This window comes from Ixodes scapularis, unplaced genomic scaffold (genome assembly GCF_016920785.2).
Source record: "Ixodes scapularis isolate PalLabHiFi unplaced genomic scaffold, ASM1692078v2 PGA_scaffold10__122_contigs__length_95168666, whole genome shotgun sequence".
Lineage (NCBI taxonomy): Eukaryota > Metazoa > Arthropoda > Arachnida > Ixodida > Ixodidae > Ixodes > Ixodes scapularis.
In genome coordinates this window covers 53,224,288-53,245,015 of record NW_024609836.1, presented here as the reverse complement: position 1 = coordinate 53,245,015, position 20,728 = coordinate 53,224,288, and the positions used below count along the sequence as shown (strand labels likewise).

General features: G+C 42.9%; 1 pseudogene; it reads right to left on the bottom strand.

Annotated features, from left to right (window-relative positions):
• Positions 1–1,652: 1,652 nt before the first annotated feature.
• Positions 1,653–7,293, bottom strand: LOC115319792 (annotated as a pseudogene).
• Positions 7,294–20,728: the final 13,435 nt, after the last annotated feature.

Here is a 20,728-nt window from a genome sequence, read left to right as displayed (position 1 = left end):
TTTGGTCCTCGACAAAGACCCAGAAGCCAGGCAATCGGCCAGCTAAGGCTATTTCGGCACAGGTGGAAAAATAACAGAAATGTCCCAGCGAGTGCCCTCCAAGCTTTCGTGCGTATGACCCCCTGTTCCACCCGAACATTCGAAGAATTCTTCAGATCTTCGTCACGTTTTTCGCGACTACGGCGACCACTGAGTGCTGATTCTCTACCCCGAGACGCCTGAAGACCTACCTGCGCGCCCCACCCTCTCAGGTGAGGCTTGTACGACTTGCCCTTCTTTATTCACACCGAGAAGTGAAGGTTCATGATGAGGTGATTCATGGTTTCGCATTGCCCTCAATCCGTCTCCTTGATCTTCACTTGTGAACGTACTTCGGGAACCTTAGAAATCGACACTGACGAACAAATCACGTCAGACTTTTGTTTGTTAGATCAGGTTAAGATCGGAAGTAATTTATGGTAGAGCATCTTTACATTGTTTATCGTATATCCATCAAGGTGCTCCGTGTTTCTACTTATGCGTAATTGTTTTATCAGACCGGATGAGTGGAGGCTTCGTACATTGGAGTCGTGCTTTATAAAAATGCTTGTTTGTATGACTGCTGTTTTCCGCTCACTTGTGTGCCTTCTGTTGACGTGACTTGCAAATAAAAAAGATCGAGGTACATCTAAGCATTCCTAATGAGTAATGAATGCGAAAGCATGCAAGCCGCCCGTCCGCTCCCTTTTTCGTCTGCTGCAGACTTTTCGTCGCCGGTCAGCGCGTGTACTCCCCTGGACACGGTCACCTTGGGCGTTCCGTGCCCAGGGGGGCAACGACGCGCTGATGGACACGCAGCGCCATGGGGTGAGCGGTCGGGGAAACTGACGAGCGCAGCGGACAATGGGAGCCTCGACGAAACTATCTGCTGTTTTCGCGCTTCAAACTGATGACGTCAGCTCGCTCCCCGAGACAGTTAATGCTTTCGCGTTAAAGAAGCAAAATGCAAATGCCTTCCAGGTGAGGAATTTCCTGGGCATTTTTATGCATCATAATAATCTCAAAACCAATATGACAACTTTATTTTAATTATTTATTAGAAGAATGATGCACAGTTCATAAGAAAAAAAAAATAAGATACTTTTATTTCATCCTGGACTTTTTGTTGCTCTCTTCATTTTCTCCCCCTCTACTTTCGTGGGTCCGATATCAGGCATCGAACCCCCGACATTTGCTTGGGAGCCAAACACGATAACCATTCGGTCACGTGCGGGGCTGCCAGGAGTCGGCCTGGCATTATATTTATAATTATTCTACCGATTCGTTTATATACAAATATTTAGTTATATGTATCACTAATAAAGCAATTTTAATTGATTACACGGCCAGTTAATCGAGCTAGTCACTACAATTTTATTTCTATCTAGCACAAAACATGCAATTCTGTAATTATGTTTGCTGTTGCAGCAGAATTAAGGTGGTGTCATCAAATAAATAACAGCGGAGGGCACATAATCACCCAAAGGTTGAATACTGAAATGAATAATTTCCAAAAAGATATCTGCGAAGTTTTCAAACAAAAAAGTAATAAGTTTATCCGAGGGAAAATCCTGTTTCACGGTTTTTTTTTTATCTTGTACACTACGCCATTTTTCCTTACAGGATTTGTACATTCACTTGTTATAATATTTATGATGGTGGTCTATATTATTATTGTGGTCGTTATGAGCGCGTTTGCAATGATGCTCACAAGCTAATTTGGTCATAAAGCTCCTTCCATTTCCCCCACGCCCCCTGTAAGCAAATGATTGGCAGTCTCCTGCAGATGTATTGTAAAAAAAAACGCTGTTGTCGATGATTACGATGACCTTTGGATGTGCAACTGTTGCCCACGTCGCCGGGTTGTGAACAAATCTCGTGATAATCAGGGTTCCTCCTGCCGGGGTAGTCGGAATAGTAGTCGTAGTAGTCAGGTGTTGTACTTGGTGTGTCTGATCCTGCGCCGCAGAAAGAAATAAGTAATTTATAGAACAATATTAGTCTGAACGAGCGTATTGACTTTAAGGAATCATTCTTTATACCTGTTAATAAAGTAAAACAAATCATATGAATGCAATGCTTCTATGAAGAAGCACCGTGTGTATTAGTAAGTAAGCAGGGATGGGCAAAATACATGCAAATATGTATCGAAATACAAATACAAAATACTTCGTCAAAAATGTATTTAATTACAAATCTAATTACATTTCCAAAAAAGCATTTAAGTACAAGATACAAATACAACCAAATGTATTTGATCTCCTCCAAATACTTTTCCAAATACATTCCTTAAAATTTGCGTCAGCGACTTCAGGGCACCTGCAACGGGTTTCTGGGTATCTCATTTTAATTACGCATTGCACACTCGGGAGTTAGTGTGCGAGGCTTTAGTAACGTAATAGAAATTTAATCACAAAACAATGTAATCAGCTTGGACGTAATAGGTTAAAGAAGTACAGAGATTAAAGCAGTGGTTTTTTTTTGTCGATTACATTTTGGTATAGACCAACAAAGAACCGAGACGACCAAGACGCGCAGCACTAGCTAGAGAATGTTTTATTGTTGCAACTCGCACCAGGTATGAAAATCTGTACGACCCGCGCATTTAGAATGTTCCAGGCAAAAATATGGATGGAAATCAGGCTGAAAAGCATCACAAGTTGTCACAGGCACTTATTTAGCCAGTCTGCCTGTGAACGTCGATTTCGTCACAATTCTTCACCTTGACTAGCACCGTAATCAGTCACTAAACGCTTGTGCTTGACTGAGAGACACTGCATTCGGTGCAGGACGTAGCTTTCTTCCTGCTCTGGACAGTAACAATAAATTTGAGGGATGTATTTTCGCCCTCAAAATAGTATTTAATTACAATTGTATTTGAAATACCCACGTTTTAGTATTTAAATACACACGTCAAATACATCACCAAATTTGTAATTAAATACAAATACAAAATACACAAAGTATTTGAAATACGTATTTCAAATACTTGTATTTAAAATACTGCCCATCTCTGTAAGTAAGTAAGTAATATTTATTTTCGGCAATAATGTGCTGAGGGCACCTGACAAAAAGCTTCCATGAGGTAGCTTCCCAAGCAGCACAGAGTTGGCCAAGCATTGGCCAATGGCTTGCAATGGTCCTTTGGCCAGTGGCCAGACACTGGCCAGAGATTCGCCGATGACTGGCCTTTCCCTGGCCATTGGCCAATGGCCACTGGCCATCAGCCATCGGCCGAGCATTGGCCAATGAATGGCCACTCTTTGGCCACTGGCCACAAGACCATCCCCAGCCATTGGCCATTGCCTGGTCAAAATCCGTGCTGCTTGGGTTGTCCGGGTCCGGTGCCCCTGTACTTACAGGGCATGGTAAAAACAACAACTACTATACACTACTCTTTGTCTAAATAAAAGAAACGCGTGCATCCTTTTTTGCTAAACAGTGAATATCAGTGTGGTCTATAATGAGGCTTTCGCAGGCTGACACAATAGCCATTCTGTGACACTCAGCTTAAAAGCAAAAAGAAACAACACATACGGGAGTCGAATGGGCTGAGACGCGGTGAAAAGCGAAATGTTTAGATCACACTTAGACGGCGGCAGACATAAACGACATTTGAGAGCATCAATAGGTGACGACAAGAAAGACACTTGAATCTGTGAAAGACCTTGAGATTGAGGAAAACAGGGAAAATGGTATATCACACACAGCCTCACAGAGTCACACAAACAAACTCTCGAATACGGATACCCCTTTTTCCTTTTTTTTTTTACTCAATCTCGAGGTTTTTCAAGGATGAATCTATACCAAGGCGCCTATAGTTCGAGTATTTTAACGCTAATATACATAATTGTTCCGAGCAGTGAAAGCGTCAATCTATTGTTCGAGCATTTGCGCTATGGTTGTCAACCTTGTAAATGACAGTGTGCTCAAGTAGCACTCGATGCATAGAGGAAGTGCATAGACAACAAGATAAGAACACTAAGAAGCACAAGTATTAACTCTAATGACTAATATTATAAATAATATTTAGAAAAAAAAGTTGGTATTACATCTGGCGGAACACGAACAAAACATGAGATGAATGAAAAGAACACCAACATAATTCTAGGGCAAAATTGGCTGGGCTAGCTGTGTTCAGAATGCATTAAAGATTAGGCACTGCTCATATCTTCATTTGTTTTCCGAGAACAGTTAAAATATCAAAATGTTTAAATAATTTTTGTTTGATATACACAGTAACTTGTATAGCGTTTCTATGGGCGATTTGAGAAGGATCAAGCATGGTAATGCCTAGTATATAATATATTTGGGTGTTAATAAACGTCTAATTACCTCTGATGCAGTAGTATTTGAATTGTTCTTCTGTTGAGAAATTACTACCCTTATCGGAACACTGAAGATAAGGTCTGCAGGTGTTCGACGGTCGATCGTAGTAAAATCCCATTCGAGCATCAATACAGTTTCCCTCCGTACGATTTAAATTGCATTCCGTTATGCTTGCTGCAAAATATAAGCCAAACGGCGTTAGAGGGGTACGGGTTTCTGGATGTTATTTTATTATGTCGTAGTAAACGTTGCAATCTACGGAATTTAGAATGAAAGTTACATTTTTTTAACAATCTTATGTTGTCGTTTATATATTACCTTTTGGAATAAAACTGCCTGCACCAAATCTACATAATACAAAATCTAAATAAATGTAATAGAAAAAATATGAAAACCGCCGCTTTACCGCACGGTACAAAAAGTTAAATTTCATGCATGAAAATCCTGACAAATGCTAGGACCAAACTCTGCAGAGGTCTACCATGATGATTTTAACCGGAGACTGCGGCAGAAGGAGAAAAAAAAAATACAGTGGAAGCAAAAGTAACCGGACGGGACAAGAAAGCGGCTCTGACGATGATGAAATGCTCCCACCTTGTCCACCGTTAAAAAAAAAATGTTGGATCGTTTTAAAGTGGCATCGCACAAAATGTTATCTGAGCAGACCGAGAGGAGTCGATTGCGGCGGTAATGGCGGGAAGCAGGTGCTGCATCTGCATTTGTTAATCCTTGTTGAAACCGAAAAGAGGCCGGTGATTCATATACTTAATAGACTGATCTGTCAATAAATGACTTAGTGCTCCGACACTTAGTAAACACCTACAATGTGTCGAGACCTCTTACATAATCAAAGTCAAATTAAAGGTTATGGGTTTTGTCGGGCGAAATTAACGAAGAGTGTTTGGAACGCGCCAGGGGTGGACTCGGGATTAGTTTCTACCATTTGGGCATCTTTCGACGTGCAACTGAAAACTCGGTTACCTTCTACTTTTCCGCAAAACCCTCAGCATAAAACCTCCGTCAGTTCGGGGACACCTCGGCCGGGATTCGAACCCGGCATCTCAGCCTCCCTAGTCCGGTGCTTTGCCTCGGAGTAATCGAGGCGGCTATCTCCAACATAATGGATGCCTAACACTAATAGTATAATTGAATGAGGCGACGACATTCTAGAATCAGCTGGTATCAATATGTAGAGAAAGACACAAAGGAACTATCGTCTGTGCCTTTGTTTTGCGATGAAATTATAGATTTGGTCTTACATCTACATTTAAGACACAGCCTCACGTCCGCTTAAATTCGCTCTTCTTTTCAAGCTAGACTTACACTTCGGAATGAAACCAATACAATATTCTATATGCCTGCAGATATACGGGTTTCCAATTCTAATCTAATAACGATTGAGACAGTAATTCGATTTAACTTTCGGATTCCTGCTGTTCGTGTTTCGGAATAATTCCACAAACTGAGTATCAGTATTGCTGGACAATATCCGAGCCTATTAAAATGAACCCTCCTTATGGTAGCACATTCCTAACAGGCATCTGGTGGATCTAACCCATGGCTGCATTAAGAAAGCCCTAGCTGAATGACAATTTTGTTAAATAATATCTCGTTGTTTGTAGTCCTCGAATGAAGCAGTCGCGCTCTAAATGCGCAAACCGCGTACGTCGCCAATTAAATGCCCAGTCTCGGTTGCTGCGTGCATATGAAAATTGACGTTTAAGATAGATATGGCAATACCCATGGAAGCGGCCTCGTCCTCTGACTCACCTCAGTGTTGAGCGTTGTACTGCGATTAGGTGGTGCAAGACGTCGCCTGACTGAAGTGGTTCAAATGTACTTGTGTGTTAACCCAGCACGCTACGCATCCAAGCGTACACACTAAGATACCTGGGCTTCTACTTTTCCGCAAAACCCTCGGCAAGCGAAAGACCACAATCCATGAATGACGAGGGTGAAAATATTTCTACACTTAAAATTAAAATCGCGGTGTGACACTGAGCATGATGCTTCTTTACATGTTCACGTCATGCTCAATGTCATATCGAAGTTGTAGGTCAAACGATATCTTCGGGCTCGTCATTCACCCAATCTGTATTCGTCCGCTAAAATGATTGGCTATCCCAGTGCTCTTCGGAAAATGAGACGCACTGATAATTTGTTTAGCGTGTAGGTTGGTATTCATTGCAACTACCATCAACGCCGTTTTTATTCGTGTTAGGAACCCTTCGTTTCTTCTGCCCAGAGGGTGAATAAAAAGGTAGTATTTTCTTGAGCCAGAACGATAGTACTCTGCGCGGTTTTATTTAGTTCCCGTCCTCTGCATTCGTTATTCGATTCGACGTTCGGCATTTTTTGGCCACTGCTTGGCGCTATTCGACTCGAATTAGGTGTGAGTTTAAATTTTACTATTCGCACATCCCTACCGGTGTGCCTCCTGATTTCGAGAGTATAAAAGCGGTTACTGCTGGAGGAAATAAAAATAGTGCCTTGTTGCGCTACTCGCAGCATATGTGCAGCCTGGAACTTACATACACCTGTGTGAAATTACTTCTTAGGGCATATATATACATTCTTAGAATGGCAGCTTTAACTTCATTTTCTCACTGCCAACCTGTATACATACCAAACTTTTAGGGAAAGGAAATTTACTGCAAGCATTTATGGTCCTCATTACAGTTTTATAAAATATATGAAAAATAATAACGACCCAAGCCATTTCAATTTATCTTGCTAAGTAAGTGAACGTGTTTCTCGAGTGGAGAAAAGAGGAAAGAGAAAATATGGAACTCAATATCGCGCAGAACACCGACCCCAGTATCACGCCTAATATAAGATATACAAGATTATTACCGCAGCAGACACCATCTACAAAGAAAATGCATACAACCAACTTTAACAATTCCATGATGACTGCAAAAGGCGCTTGACGTGAAAGTCATAATCCTGCCGTTTTTTATAAAGAAATTTTATCAACAGAATAAGGTGTTCTGCAGACAATCTCGCGACGTTATTGCTAGATTTACCGACCATTCTCCACTTCCGTTAAAGGCATAGCTCTAACATATGAGAAAACATTTGTAATTGTAGCAATGGTCATTGCAAGGTAGTCGTAATGCTACTGTCTATTCAGAAATAAAAATTAATTCACAAAGCCCGGTGAACTGCAGCTAATTCGGTGACGTTATTCTTGAATTTGCCGACAATTTTCTACTTCCGTTAAAGGCATAGCTCTAACATGTACGAGAAAACGCGTTTAATGCCAGCAAGGTTCATTCCAACCTTAAGCTGTAACTTGCACTCACACATGTAGGAGTAACATCTGTAGCAGTGCATAGAAAATATCGCAAGCAGCTGTTAAAGAGGTTTATAAACGAAGCGGAAGTTTTTCTGGCTCCCCTTCCTCCGCCTCCGGTTTTTTTTTAATTTTTTTTTTGACAAATGACATCACATTTTAAAAGCAAATACCTAGCTTGAGAGTCCTTGTCTTGGAACACGACAAATATTTTGTTTGCTGTAAAAAAAGCCTTAGACGAAAATCTTTAGGAAGTAAATTCATAGATACATCAGAAGTTGAGGTCTACGTAATAAGTTATAATGCAAATGAAAGTTTCCGATCGGAACTGAAGTACCGTCGAAATAAGTTCCATCAAAGTGCCTTAATGACTGCTGTCTCCTATTTCAGAATTTGAGATTAACATATTTTTTCATATTTGCTTTTTGATTTCTCCGATTGAACACGCTATACACCATAAGTGTTGCGTTATTGAACTTCAAACTCTTTTTATGAAGTGCGAAGAAGCAAAATATATCCAAATTAGAAAATCTTGGCACGGCGACAAAATACTTGAAGGGTGTAGGCTGTATAGTTCTTCGATTGACACTGGCTTTACGTAGGATATGTTATGTGATTATGCGATCACTATACATCCCTTAGCAAAAACTATGGCTCAGGCAGCACACCAATGTTGGCCAAACTTCGGCACAATATTCGATTGATTGGATTCCAATATTTGGACCAAATATTCGTGCGCAACCCGCTCCAACTTTGGACCAATGAAATTTTCAATATTGGGACAATGACGATTCAGTGAAGATCCAATATTCCTATATTGGCATCCTAATTTATCCAATTAGATATCAATAGTCCTAGCCAATACTACGCCATGATTTTCTATATTGAATTCCAACTATAAGCCAGGATTTCCAATATCGGTATTCAATTATGGGCCTCTTTTCTGATATTGGTGTCATATTAAACTCCTGGATATTCAATATTGATATAAAATATTATGCCGCGATTTTCGATGTTATTTTCCAGTATTCAGCCACAATTTTCGATATTGGTATCCAATAATGTGCCATCTTAGTGCAATAATATTAACCAAATATATTCAGGTTTGTCTAATCTTGTAATCCAATCACAAACCATTTTCTGCAATGTAGTTATCGTGTTAAATACCACTCTTCCGCAATATTGGCAACCAATGATGGATCGCATTTCTAACCTTGATATTCCTTCTTAGCCCAGATTTCCTAAGATTGTAATTTACTATTAGCCAAGCTTTTATAATTATGTTTCAGCAGAATACACTCGAACTGCGCCAATAAAATGGCCACATTTTACAGTTCGCTTTTTGACAATTGCTTGCAAAACATAATAACATAATAGCTAATATGAATACTGACGAACGAACATTTATAGTGTCATATGTCTGTGTTTCTTATACAGTAAATCTCAAACAAAATAAAAGTAATCTAGTTTGCCTTACCCAAAGAGACAGCGATAAAGTCAGATTCTTAGTGATGCTCATTTATTTCACCAGTGACATCCCCCCGTTGCAAAACTAATGCATGTGGGTCCCTTTTGTCAATTGCAAATCAGTCAGAGTAATAGAAATGACAAATTAATTTCCTTGTGAAGCCTGAACATCCAACTTAGCTATAAATTAACACTGACATTTAGAAACATTTATTCATTGCAACAGTTTGTTCCCTAAACGTAAGGTGTTTTAGCAGTATTCCCAGCTCGATGATGGCGCTCAGGTCGTGAACTTAAAAGAGTTGCGAAACACATTTGAAAATCTTAGCTTTTGTAATAACTTATCAAGATGAGTTATGCGTTCCGGAAAATTAATCAACAACATAATAGAAGGTCATTACTTCCTAAAATCGCGAAGGCGTTTTTTTCCTTAACATTCCAGATTGTGCAGTTGGTTGACGCACAGTGAACGTCATATCCTGTGAAGAGAGAAAACAAGTCAATTAAAATATAGGTACACGTAATGATACTTTAGCCTTCCATTGGGCGAAAAAACATTTCATTCATCACAGAGATAAAAGACTAGGAATTAGCAGCTGTTCCCGTTTATTAAACTTCTTAAAAAAAATTAGAATATGAAAAAAATAAGACACAAGCATTTCCAGGGGAAGAAATAGGACGATCCGCTTGAATTCGATAGCGGATGGATAAAAACAGATCTTTCTAAATTATGCGCATTCGTATGAACGTTGAAAACGCCATCACATGCTTGATTAGTTAACTTGGGCCAAGGGAAAAACGCAGTTTCATTCTTCGGATTAGCGCACCATTAGCGTGTTTTAGGGAAAATATCGCACAATCAATGCATAGTTGTGTTCAAAAATTATCTGAATTTAATAAACAACAAAGCCCCAATCAACCTGACACATCGTTCAGTGTTTTTTTCTTTTTTTAAGGCTCTAACATCTTAATGAACACTGCTTATTTGACGGTACATAATTATTTCTTTCTTTCCGTCGAAGATATGCGAAGAAGACAAGAATGCGGTCTGAACAAAAATATATACGTGGTCAGTAGTTAGTCATAGAGCTTTTCGTTCCAGTAGTTACCTGACCGGCAGGCAGAGGGCACTTACACACGCGGCTCCATAAGGTGGCTTCAATCTGGTTGGTTTCGGTTTCGCTAGGCTGGCGGCTGTGTTGGGCTGTTATGGCGCTTCGCTTTGTTTTTGATATAAATGTATCGCTTGTGGTACATCACCAATGATAAAGTGGTAATGGGCCACCTTCAGTGGCGTACCAACTTGTGTTTGACGGGGGGGCATCCCAAATTCCCTTCCCTCCCCCCTCCCCTCCCTCCCCCCAAGGGCCGAGGGTCGATGCCCTTGGTGTCCCTTGGGCGCCGCCTCCAGTGTTTGCCCTGCCCAGTGGCGATTGTTTCAGGGGGTCAAAACACCCCCCCCCCACTCTCAGAACTGGGGGGGGGGGGGGGGAGGGCAAGCGCCCCCCCTGCCTCCCCGTTTGGTACGCCCATGGCCACCTTGAGAACTACCACGGGATTATGGGCCTAAATTGTGGGTGTTTTTACAAACACATTTATCTGACCATGTTCGTCGTTCGGACAAGTTCGACTGCGAAACAACTGAAATAATGCAGTAGGAAGATTATCGATGTCTGCGGCCGTACCGTCTCAAACTAGGTTTCATAAGAATAAACTAAGGAAAAGGTTAATACATGGAGGTACAGTGATAAAAGAGGTCGACAATCTTACAAACAATGTGCTCAATCGCCAAGAGCCGACGAACTCTCAAGTTTAGTGCTCACTGCTCCATTTTCGGGGACACCAACGTTCTGTGAAAATTTCCAACTGGGAAACCCCCCTTGTTCTGACGCATAAAAAGCAAAAAAGAAGCGATATTGTCTCTATCGCTTTCTTTAAAAAACGTTAATTACTCGAGAGATGTGTCGATGGTCCATCCCATGCCGAGCAGAAATGTTTTTCACCTAACTGCCCTGATAAAGCAACCATTAGAAGCATTTCACTGTGCTGAACTTAGGAAACTCTGTTATACGGACATTCCCTTACAGCCTGTTTAAACTATAAGATAAGGGAAAATTCTTTCAAGTGAAGTCTGACGTCAGTCTTTCGTCTAATTTGAGAAATAAAATTTAATGGCGCAAAAGAATTGACCTTCAGCAAGCTTGGCTCAAAGCGAACGCCAGGAACAACATAATGGATTTGAGTAAAAGGATCTTTATTTGTTTTAACAGATGCGCTTTTTTACTTTCAATATCGGGCATCGACAACGTTGCACTCAAGTAATTTCCATGCAGACAGTTTCTTTTCGACTTCACACATTGGGTCGCTTTTGTAAGGCTTTTGTAAGAAAACTTCGGCGGCACCAACTAGACGTGGCTGCTGGTTATTCCGGCGAGTCTTCAAGGGGACGTTTTCCAAGCGTGCCACGACGATCTGACGGCGGGGCACCTGGGCTAGAGCAGAACACTTGCACGGATTCGAAAAAATACAACTGGCACAAGCTCCCGCAGTCTGCCCACCTCTACGTTTGATCGTTCTGCAAATGCTAACGACGCAAGAAACCACCGAAGAATCCGGCAGGAGTCCTGCAGCCAATCACTCTCCCGACTGCGTCGTTCCAGCAGGTTGGAATGGGCTTCCTAGAACCGTTCCACATTCAACGCAAGAACTCCGGTGGATCATCGTCGCGACCGATTACCTCACGAGGTATGCCGAGACCAAAGCCCTTCCATCGGGTACTGCACTGGAAGTCGCCAAGTTCTTCGTTGAATGGATTGCCCTCAGCCACTGCGCTCCCGAAGTACTGATTACAGATCGAGGGTCGTCGTTTTTGCCACAGCTAACTCAAGAGATCCTCCGGCTCGGCCACACCACCCATCGTCGAACTGCGGTTGACCATCCGCTGACAAACGGGCTGACGGAACGGCTAAACAAGACCATCGCCGACATGATCGCCATGTACGTCGACGTGGAGCACAAAACGTGGGACGAGGCCTTGCCCTACGTCACGTTTGCCTACAACAAAGCAGTTCAAGACACCACTGGAGTTACACCTTTCCAGCTGGTACTTGGTCGGAAAGTAACGACCATGCTGGAAGCGATGCTGCCCCACGAGCCAGCTGACGATTGGACTGACGACTCCCAGGGAGACGGCTCAACAGGCCAAACAAATCCGCCAGCTCGACCGACTCGGGATTCAAGACCAGCAGCGTGGCGACGCTTGCCGCTACAACTTTCGTCGTCGAGGGCTCATTTCCTGTCCGGAAACAGGGTGTGCTTTTTTCGAGACCTATTTGTCGCTGTGGCCACAGCGAAAAACTGCTGAAACTGTGCTTCTGACCGTACAAGACATTTCGTTGCCTCTGGTAGCTCAACTACGAATTTTCGACGGACGCGGTGCTAACATCATCACGAGGCCGATCACGACTGGAGGTGTTCCAGGTCGTTCGACTCAAGCCGTTCTACTCTCGGTAGGACGGCGGACTTTTCGTGTTCCAGAGGACTCTTCTCAGCTTACCCTTATATTGTTTTGTCCTGTTTTGCACTGGGGCCACCATGATTGGGGCGCTGTGCTTTTTAAAGGGGGGAGTAATGCCGCGCATATGATAGAGAAGACACGCTTCTCCGTTAATCTAGAAGATTATTGTATACTCTTCTCCCGAGCGTAAAAGATAAAGAGGCCAGAACGACCTTGCATGGTCAGTTTCGCCATAGCTCTTTCCCGAACATTCTGCGTCGGTCGAATATTCGAGATGACGAGCATTGTAGATAAAAAGCCGAGTGTTGTATTGCTGATTCATTCACTGATTCTGATTCTTTCTCGCGATAGTGAGTTGTTACTCCAATTCACCGTAGCTAGCTGGTGCCGCCGTCGACGCTCTCTGGTGCTTTCTCGAAAAAAAAATTGTTCTATCTGTATATTTATACAGCCTTGATGGAGATGCGCCTTAGCGGGTAATCGGTCTCTTAGCTGTAGATGAGAAATTTAGCCAGTGCAGTACAACCGCTAACCTGGGTTTTTTAACGTGCAACACGCACTAGTGATCACACGAACGCGTGCCGGTACGAAACTCATCCAGATCGAAACGGGCGGGGCGGCGTGGATCGAGCCCAGGAGGCTCCTATCGTAAGCTTTCGCTCCACGGCTGAGACGCGTTAGCCCACTCGGCCACTTCCTCTCCTTGGTGATTTCTCGAAGTGTGTTGTTCTTTTTATAGCGCAGCTCTTATGGCTCGTTCACACTTGCGAAATAGGCACTCGACGCCGACTGAAATCGCTCGCCGGAAAAAAAAAGAAGAGTCAGTGAGAAATGCGCGTCGTGCGCATACAATATTGACTCTATTCACTATGCATATTTTCACTTCAACGCTTACAACAACAACAACAGAAAAAAGATCGGGCCGTTCACATTTGTTGCCGCCTGCGCAGTGCGCGGCGCGAGCGTCTCGCAGTTTCCCGAATAGACGAGAGCTGACGAGAGCTCCCTAGCCTCCTCCTCGCCCGCGCGTTTCTCGTCGCCATCGTCGTCAGCTCGTCCGCGGGGATCTGACGTCAACAAGGGCCACTTCGCCTTTGCGTTCTGATTGGCTTGCGGCGAGAGAAAACTTTTTTCCGGCGTTCGAAATTGGTCCCAGAGTGATCTCGCTCTCCACCGGAAATTCTGTCTGCTTTCGTCGCCGTGCGTCAGAACTCTCGCGGATCCGGCCGCCGGTTCGAAAGTGTGAACGAGGCATAAGGCGTCCGTTTCCGGCTTGAGCGGCGTTGCCGTCGCCGTCGGCGTAACCGCGTGTTGCATTGTGGGACAATTTTTTTATAATGACATCACGAGTAAAAAGTTTTGCCTCTAAATTTCGCGGTAAATATTTCTGCTAAAGTTAGCAGAAAAATGCTTCGGCTAAATTTAGCGGAAAATCTTAACCTCGTGACGTTTGTGACGTCACACGTGACCCTTCTCTCTGTACCCTCCCCTCCTACTCCTCGAAAGCTGAGCTCTAATTCGGCATCACAGAAAATTGTAAACGACTTTTATTTTATTATCTCTGGCACAAGTTCACCCTATTAAATCTTTAATTCATTCGTTTTTTCTTGCCTCATCGTGTGTCTTTCTTGACAATATTCCGACGCCATATAGCATGGCAGTCAACAAGCATCTTTGGTGTTGCTTTTCTTTCAAACATTGTAATTTCTTTTTATAACTCAAAATTTATATGAAAAGACGATCAAACATGTCGTACAGCATTTGCATATGAAATTAGTTTGAACAATTCAAATATCATGATTCCGGTAAAAATATTAAAGTTAACGTTTAGAACTGAGGTCAAAGCGTTATTTCGGTTAAAACAGTTTTCTGCTTTCTTAGGTTTCCTTCTTAAATTTCAATACCAGTAGTATTTAAGATAAACTCCGATGTTCTATTTCACCGCCCACATTTTTATATTCTACTAGGCATGCCAACTACGCCAACTACGCCAACTAGGCCAGCTACGCCAGGCCTTTGTCTACGCTGAACAGGCCTTTGTCTACGCTACTGGGCTCCGCAAGACTTGTGAAAGTGCTTCAATTGCGAAATAAATACACATTGGTTACCACAAGGTATTAAAATCGTGTATACGACTCCTGCAGGAGTCTGTCCTTACCGACAACATTTACATAAATAATTACTTTCAAGGTCAGTCGACAAGAGCGCGCCACCAATTTCACTTCGTTTAGCGGTACGCTCCGTGTTCGCACAAGCCAGAAGAAAGTGCCGAATTATTTTGCAAAGTCACAATTTCGTTTTGTACAAAACCGCCTTCCTTCCACAGTCACTGATAACGTAAGAAACGCAGGGCTTGGCGAGTTCCGTGCATCTCACTATCGCTCCACAGCCAGAAAGATTTTGGCATCATCCGAAAAGGACGCCTAACAACCTATCACGAGACAAGATGTTTGAACACAAGATGCCACACCCCTCGTTGCTCACTTAGTCAGTGACTCTAAATAAACTACTTTAATGGTCGTTCGCCACATCATATAAACCCGAATTTAAAACTCGTTCCCCTGGTCGCTGATTTTAAATAATTATATTGCTGGGCCGAGTGCTCTCTGGGGCTACTTATATTCATCATTCCATAATAAGCTAAATAATTCAAGAAGAGGATAAACCAAAATAATCTGCAGCGGAATAGAATAGGCAACTCCCAGCACGATCATTAATTTCATGTAACGCTGGAAAGCAATACCAAATTCCTTAGTCCGCTTTTTTGCTCTTGTTGTAGTTGTTGACGATTTCCATGTTTAATTTTAATTCTCCAAAATAGTGTTTAGACACGCGCAATAAATGTTTATCCATACAATAATTCTTAATTCCACTCTACATTTTTTTTCCCGTGAGTTACAGGAGCTTTCTTAGTGTTTAAAGGTCTTTAGGCTTGGAAAGATGTTTAGCTAGACATTATCCTATTGAAGTTCAGATTTCAGGGAATACGACCTGAAAAATTTATTTGGCTCCTTTGGCGTTCCTGGCAGTTTTGGAGCACAAGGTGGTCTGAGCTACAACTGAAATGCGAGGAATAGGTGCCTTACGTTTCCCTACTTGACAAATTGAGGGACAATAAAGCTGGTGGGGATCGCAGACACAAAAACGGCCGGATAAGATGGTCCTACTCATATTCTCCGCCTATATACTTCACAAACTCTATATTAAAAAAGCCGTTTCTTTTTTTTTTCAAACTAGTGTAAGATACAAAAATGTAAAGAAAAGATTTATTTTAGTAATCAGTAGGAAACGAATAAGGGTCTGGTCTATGGATAAAAAAATTATAACAGCTCACAAGATATAATAAACTACGACTTTTAGAATACCTGCCAGGAAACATTGAGAATAACTAAAGCTGTGGCTTGATATTATCATATAAGCATGGTATCATATTTTATTCACATAAATTAATTTGTTATGCCTGTGGGCTTGATGACTGCTACCAGGGTGTATACTGTAGTACAAAGTAAAATAAAATACCAATTACGTATATACAATTCCATACGCTAATAACATAAATACTCGAACTACAGTAACGACCTCGTGTCAGAAGACATCGACGCATCTAAACAGAAATGCCTTTTAAAGTTTCTACAGCTAGTACATGAAAATTTTCTTAGAAGAATGTAAGGGAAAAAAAAGATTACTGACGTCTTCTTGTTGGTAACTCAGTCTGGAGTACGTCTCACTAAAACAGCTCAATACTATAGTTAGATATTATGACTTTCGACATGTATTCTTTCGCTCAGAGCAGATATCCTGTGTCTTTCACGTCACGTAGCTTAAAAAAAACACTCAAATGTTTTATACATTGAACTTACTTAACAATGACACAGTCTTTAAAAATATGGTCACGCATAGTTTTTGTTTTTTATGTCGCGATATTTTGAACTATTTTGAGTGATGTTTGTTCTAGAAGAAGCTACAAGAAACGTCAAGACAGCTCCAACTGAGAGGCGTAGTTCAATTTTTCTCTAGATTCAAAATAGCCCTAAGCACCTAGGTGCAAAATACAAGGTGATTCAAGGAGACACAAGGCCCTTTAAATTGACTACAAAATTCGGTTTCTTAACCTATCGCGCTACGACTTTGTGCAGCGTTGACCACCGATGGTGCATTTTTTTTTTTTTTGTGAAATTTGCAAAGATAAAACTTACCTGAGGAAAAAGTGAAGAAAGACAAAGGCTTAGCTCCTATGGAAACGCAGCGACGCCGCCGGTCTTCAAACAACACGGTACCGTTTCTCATGGGAGACAAGAAATAGCGCAACGAACGAGCATACGGCGACGAGAGCCGGCAAGTTTGACAAACAAGAAACTTCAGTTCCTTGTTACCGCGCCTGTTTTTGTTTCTGCTACTGTCGCCGCCTGCGGAACGCGTGCCGCTTTTGAGTCGAAAAGATTGTCTGCTAAGACGCCGGCTCTCGGCGCCGTATGCTCGTTCGTTGGCGGCGTTCGTTGCGCCATCTCTAGTCTCCTGTGCGAAACGACACCGTGTTGTTTGAAGACCGGTGGCGTCGCTGCGTTTCCAAAAGAGCTAAGCATTTTTCTTTCTTTACTTTTTCCTCACGTAAGTTCGCTCTTTGCAAATTTTACAAAAAAAAATGCACCATCTGTGGGCAACGCTGCACTAAGTCGTAGCGCTATAGGTTAAGAAACCGAATTTTGCGTTCGATTTAAAGTGCCTGGCGTCTCCTTGAATCACCCTGTAGACCGTTGGAACTAAATTACATAACAACAAAGCGGGAAAGAACGACGGAAAAATAAAATATTAGTCCGGAGAAGCACCGATAAACAACTGAACGTTTATTTTAAGATATCGTCTCCGCGCCAACACTTGTCGAAGCAAACACTCATAGCGAGAAGTGAGAAATCATCATGTCCATATATTCTCCGTATTTTTATAAGTAAACATATTGAAGCCTTGCTGGAAAAAACTGCGGAGGGCCTGCCTTTATTGCACATTCCTGTAGCATGTTTTATGATATTTGACTTCGGCAGCCCGGAATGAGCCATCTGTTGATGAGGCATTAAGACGATGGAAATCTGAACAGTGGAAATGTTCGTGCCCTCCAGAGGTTGATTGCACAGACGATTGAAGTTCACGCGTTCATTTTTTTATACACTATAAATTTCACGCATATCCTTTACCCTCCCCCATGTCAACGAGATTTCGTAAACCGCACGAACAATAAATTTCACATGCCAAGGATTCGCTGCACCTAGGTGCCTAATATGCGTACGCTTTTCGGTATTCTGAAGTACATGTAGAGAGCCTTAACGTTTGAAGTTCGAACCGAAACGAAGTAAATATATTGCCTTAGGCAAAAATACATCACTTTATTTAGAGTCGAAACATAACTGATCTTAATATATAAAGATATAATTACTACAAAAGCACGTATTAAAATGTGGTGTTTACGGGTGTGATAGTGAATGAGAGGAGTTTGATGCAAAACTGGCCTAGGTTTTGTCGTTTTCGTGTAGCCCATAGGTTTGGACTGTTGTTCGGGTTGGACGCGGAGCTCCTTCTTGGATACAATCGCGCTATGACACTCGACTTTGCGGGCAGAATAATCACGTGGACATGGTTCGCGCGGGTGTATCTCAAAACGTCGCATTCGCATTTGAACCTTGCACATTTCGACTCATTCTCATTTGGTCCTTCTCGTTTGAACCTTCTCATAAGATCCGAATGGTGTTTTTCGCAACTGGACCCATTTTCATTTTGCCCGTTCGCGCTAGGACCGAATGGCTCTAGTTCGGCATGCTTCTAACGTCGTTATGCCTTCGCGGCATTTTTGATGAGCCTTACCTTGCTTGGGCCCCCAACATACCATCATATATATATGTTATGTGTAGAGGCACTCACTGAGAATCGTACATTGACGCCAGCTTCCCTTCCTCTAAGCAAATGAGGAAAAAAACCGATGACATTTAATTTGTAAACTGTGTTTGAACAGAAATAGCACACATGATAGCAGTGGTTCTCAACCACTGATGTTTCGCGGACCCGTTGTAGAAAGGCGGATATGTGGGAGGAGCCCGTTCGGGGTTAGGGGAATAGAAAGTTATAGGTTGTCATGATAATGATTTAATAAATGGATATAACTAATTGCTAGTGTGAAGTAGACTTATCTCATTGACATACATACGAGAGTACTCTCGCCAAAATTGGAACGTTTCTTCTCAACGCTGCGGGTATCTTCTAGCTCCGATTCCCTCAAACCCTGTCTCCGGATGAATATGACACTTCAATACTTCTCTCTCGGCAAAAGGGTTTATTAACTCACTCATTGCCTTGGGGACGTTTCGGGATCGGGGGACGGTCATCAGCGAGGCCGGGGAGAGTTCGCTGCCATAGCAGCTTCTCCGAGTCCCAGCGGCGGTCGTCCACACCGCGTCATGGGGACGTCGTCGTCCAGGCTCGCTGCCCGGTCTGTTTGTCGAGTCCGCCACTCGACGTAGTGCCCGCACTTTCCCCGCGCGTGCGTCCGCCTCCCGCCAAATCCCGCGCCAGCGTCTTCGTCTCCTTGTCACCGCTGCACCATCCTTCGTGTCCACCGTTCGAGAGCGCTGCCGTCCAACAGAGGGCTCCCTTTGTCCGGCTTCCCCTTTTCAAGGCTTGGGTCCTTTCTTCTGGGAAGGCAGACTCGTGACGTCAGACGGCTTAGAGGAGTGGTCCAGCCGGACCTTGTGCTGCGCGATGTCACCGCCGCTCCCCCGAGGCATGACGTATCTCGGAGGCCGGAAATTGGGGTCCGGAGGTTCGGCGCGGAGGAGAGCAGCCAGATCTCCACAACGTGAAGAAAGACAACTAATATTGCCGTGCCTGACTGATGAGACAGGGCTTCGCAGACCCCCCTTTGAGAACAACAGCATTATAGAAGTAGTGGCGTTGTCCCAAGTCGAGAGACCTTCAACAACGCGACATTTCGGAACATGATCTGGCTGCGATAAACAGTTCGCTGTTGTATTGTCAGCTAGTACCTCTTCACGACGACCTCAACGCACTGCTAAAATCCCTTACAGAGCGTTTATGCCTGTAGCGTGTCAAACACACACACTCACACACACATATCAATGTACGCATTATTATTACAATAAATAAACGATTTTGGTATAGAAAGAGTCAAATGCGATGGGGTCAAAGCGATATATTTTCAAGAATGGCTGTTTTGAAAAGGGCCAGGTAAAAAGGTCAAAACGAGAACGGGCCCAAATGAGGATGGGTTGGAATGCAAAAGACGAAACGGGAAAGGGCCAAATGCGACAGGCCCAAGAGAGACCATCTTTTTGGGAATGGTTGTTTTGAGAAGGGCCAAGTGAGAAGGTCGAAACAAGAACGGACTCAATTGATAACCACCCGGTTCGCGCGACGGTGTCAAACTGTAAGCATGGCTGTTCAAGGGTGACCTTTTCAATGTCGTTGTAATGGATGTCCAAGGCTATCACCACCTTCCGAAACCGTAGTTTCAGTTTTAGCATAATTCTTCAAAAAATTAAAATTTTAAGACCGAGCAAAAATAAGAGCTTGTAATTCAGAAACGCCTACTATGCTTACTACAGCCGTGTTTTGAAAATCTAAATGAACTATGCGGAAATCAAGAACAACAGCTCCACTCAAAAGAGGTCCTCATTAGAGGCACTCATGACCCCAAAGTAGCGCATTTATAGCGTTAGTCTGAACGGAAGAATAAAACCAGTCGAGCTTTCTGATTAGCAGACTTAAGATGCATACGTATCTGATGTCGGTCATGTAAACCATGAGAACAGTTATATTAGTCATACAGTTACTATAATAAACTAGCAGCAGAAGTTATATACGTTGCAGCCGCTTCGAAGGCATGAGGCGGTCATCGCTGTTCCCATTGCACTCTAAGGAAAAATGGAGCAAAAAGGTAGCAACGGCGCGTTTTCATCCCTTCTTCTAACTTGCTCCCCGGCGGACACGAGAAGGAGGGAGGAACGAGATGTTTTTCTCCTTCTCCAGGCAGAGGGGAGAAAGCTCCCGCCCTTCCGACTCATCTGGTTTCGGTTTTGTTTTTCGAGCACGCGTCACGC